The sequence below is a fragment of the Chiloscyllium plagiosum genome, unplaced genomic scaffold (genome assembly GCF_004010195.1).
Source record: "Chiloscyllium plagiosum isolate BGI_BamShark_2017 unplaced genomic scaffold, ASM401019v2 scaf_12169, whole genome shotgun sequence".
In the NCBI taxonomy this organism is placed as follows: domain Eukaryota; kingdom Metazoa; phylum Chordata; class Chondrichthyes; order Orectolobiformes; family Hemiscylliidae; genus Chiloscyllium; species Chiloscyllium plagiosum.
Window position 1 is genome coordinate 23703 of NW_025213284.1, and position 3586 is coordinate 27288.

Here is a 3586-nt window from a genome sequence, read left to right on the forward strand (position 1 = left end):
TCCAAATGGGGCCTAACCAGAGCTTTATAAAGTCTCAGCAACACATCGCTGCTTTTATATTCCAACCTCCTTGAGATAAATGACAAGATTGCATTCGCTTTCTTAATCATGGACTCAACCTGCATGTTACAGAGGGATCCTGATCAAACAGGTCAATGGGCTGAGGAGGGGCAGATGGAGTTTAATCTGGGTAAGTGTGAGGTGCTATATTTTGGTAAAACACACAGGGACAGGGCTTATACAGTTAATGGTGGGGCCCTGGGTGGTGCTGGGGGACAGAGGGACCCAGGGATTCAGGGACATAATCCCTTTGGAGTCTGGCAGAAAGCGGAGAGTGTGGAAACAAGGTTCTCTCTTAAGATGGAGCCAGCGATAAGTGGCGTTCCACAAGGCTGAGTGTTGGAATCATAGCTTTTCACTTAATATATTAATGATCTCGAGGGGCATTGTGGCTAAGTTTGTAGATGATACAAGACAAGTAGAGGACAGGTAACATTGAGGAGGTGGGGAGGCTGCAGAAAGATTTGGACAATGTGGGAAAGTGTGAGGTTATGCACTTTGGTAGGAAGGATAGAGACATGGACTATCTTCGAAATGGGGAGAAAATTCGGAAGTCTGAAGTGCAAAGAGACTTGGGAGTTTTAGTCCAGGATTCTCTCAGGGTACACTTGCAGGTTGCGTCAATAGTTAGGAAGGCAAATGCAATGATGGCGTTTATTTTGAGAAGACTTGAATATAAAAGTATGGATGTACTTCTGAGGCTCTATAAGGCTCTGGTCAGACCACATTTGGAGTGTTGTGTAGTGCTGGGCCCCATATCTCAGGGAGGATGTACTGGCCCTGGAGCATCTTCAGTGTAGAATGGTCCCAGAATGAAAAACATAACACGTGAGGAATGTTGGGGACTCTGGGTCTATACTCAGTGGAGTTTAGGTGGATGAGGGGGGTCATCTAATAGAAACTGACAGAATACTGAATGGCCTGGATTGTGTGGGTGTTGGGAAGATGTTTGCATTGGTAGGGGAGACCCGTTAGAACGGAGATAAGGAGAAAATTCCTCGGCCAGAGAGAGGTGAATCTGTGAAATTCACTCCCACAGAGGGCTGTGGGGGCCGGGTCACTGAGTATAGTTAACACGGAGATAGACAGGCTCTTGGTTGTCAAACGGGGGTCAAGGGTTATCAGGAGAAAGCGGGAGAATGAGGGTTGAGAAACATATCAGCCATGATCGAATGGCAGAGCAGGCACGATGGGCCGAATGGCTTAGGTTCTGCTCTAACGTGGAGAGGGTGAATCCTTAACTGAGCCAGAAGACGTGACGCACTTGGGAAGACAAACTTTATAATGAACAGGAGGACCTGGGATGCAACGAGGATCAGAGGGAGCCGGGAACCATTTCCTGGGTCCGCTAATGAAGCCGGACTTTAATATCCGTGTGAGCGGCGTCCCTTTAGCAGAGGAGCTGAACAGGAGAGCATGGAGGGTAGGCCACAACTGTATAAAACACTGGTCAGGTCACATCTGGAGTACTCCACACACTCAACGTTTTCGGCAGGACGTCACAGCACTGGGAGAGGGGGCAGGGGGAGATTTAACAGGAATTCCTGATGTAGGCCTTTGGCCCGAACGTCGATTTTCCTGCTCCTCGGAAGCTGCCTGACCTGCTGTGCTTTTCCAGCACCTCTCTCTAATCTTGACTCTGACCTCCAGCATCTGCAGTACTCACTTTTGCTGTGGTGTACATGGATTTCAGTAAGGCGTTCGATAAGGTTCCCCACGATAGGCTATTGTACAAAATACAGAGGCATGGGATTGAGGGGGATTTGGCGGTTTGGATCAGTAATTGGCTAGCTGAAAGACAGAGGGTGGTGGTTGGTGGGAAATGTTCATCCTGGAGGTTAGTTGCTAGTGGGGTACCGCAAGGATCTGTTTTTGGGCCCACTGCTGTTTATCATTATTATAAATGACCTGGATGAGGACGTAGAAGGGTGGGTTAGTAAATTTGCGGATGACACTAAGGTCGGTGGGGTTGTGGATAGTGCCGAAGGATGTTGTAGGTTACAGAGAGACACAGATAAGCTGCAGAGCTGGGCTGAGAGCTGGCAAATGGAGTTTAATGCAGAAAAGTGTGAGGTGATTCACTTTGGAAGGAGTAACAGGAATGCAGAGTACTGGGCTAATGGTCAGATTCTTGGCCGTGTAGATAAGAGAGAGATCTTGGTGTCCAGGTACATAGATCTCTGAAAGTTGCCACCCAGGTTGACAGGGTTGGTAAGAAGGCGTATGGTGTGTTAGCTTTTACTGGGAGAGGGACTGAGTTCCGGAGCCATGAGGTCATGCTGCAGCTGTACAAAACTCTGGTGCGGCCGCACTTGGAGTATTGTGTACAGTTCTGGTCACCGCATTATGGGAAGGATGTGGAAGCTTTGGAAAGGGTACAGAGGAGATTTACCAGGATGTTGCCTGGTCCTGGGGTGATTCAGTGTTGGAGAGAGATTGGGATAGACTGTGGGGGGAGTAGGAGGGAGATTTACCAGGATGTTGCCTGGTATGGAGGGAAGGCTGAGGGACCTGAGGCTGTTCTCGTTAGAGAGAAGGCGGCTGAGAGGTGACTTAATTGAGACGTATAAGATAATCAGAGGGTTAGATAGGGTGGGCAGGGAGAGCCTTTTCCCTCGGATGGTGGTGGCGAGCACGAGGGGGTATAGCTTTAAATTGAGGGGTGATAGATATAGGACAGATGTCAGAGGGACAGTAGTAGGGACATGGAACACACTGCCCACAACAGTAGGAGACGCAGCAACTTTAAGGGCATTTAAATGGTCATGGGATAGGCACATGGACGAGGATGGAACAGTGTAGGTTAGATGGGCTTCAGATTGGTTCCACAGGTCGGAACAACATCGAGGGCCGAAGGGCCTGTACTGCGCTGGAGTGTTCTATGTTCAGTGTTGGAGAGAAATTGGGATCGACTGGGAGAGGAGGTGGCGGGAGATTTACCAGGATGTTGCCTGGTCCTGGGGTGTTTCAGAATTGGAGAGAGATTGGAAGATGTATTTCCCCCTGGACTGATGGATTAATGACCAGGGGGTGTGGATTGAAAGGTGGGAGCGTGGGGAAACTATTGGCTCACCCATAAGGGGAGGGTGGGGATAGCGGGACATCACTGTCTGAGAGGATTGGAAACCCTCAGATGTGTTTAGAAGTGGATTTGCGATGCCAAGGGTAGGGAAGGAGAGGGAAATGGGACAGGAGGAGGTTTCTAGTCAGCACGGTCTTGATGGGACGAAGGGCCTTATCCTGTCACTCTCTACGGCTGTCTGAGTATGGAAATCAGGCTTTACCCGGCTCGCAGGACGGGCAGGCTGTGGTTGGACAGTCAGTTCCTCCATCTCGGTCGCTTCAATGACATGCTCCTTTCTCTTTCTGTTGGAGAGACACAAGGCACAGTTCACCAACCCCCGCACACACACGCACACACTCACACGCACACACACGCAAGCACACAGGCACACACACGCACACACTCACACACGCACACATACACACACACACTCACACACGCACACACACGCACACACACACA

General features: G+C 49.9%; 1 long non-coding RNA gene across 1 annotated transcript in view; it reads right to left on the reverse strand.

The window, feature by feature from the left end:
* Positions 1 to 180: 180 nt before the first annotated feature.
* The window catches only part of LOC122547597, a 4954-nt gene continuing 1548 nt past the window's right edge, over positions 181 to 3586 (reverse strand). The window contains exons 2-3 of the long non-coding RNA XR_006311037.1: positions 1727 to 1731; positions 181 to 317 (exon numbers count right to left, since the gene is read on the reverse strand). This is a non-coding gene — a long non-coding RNA (uncharacterized LOC122547597). The remainder of the gene's footprint in view (positions 318 to 1726; positions 1732 to 3586) is intronic.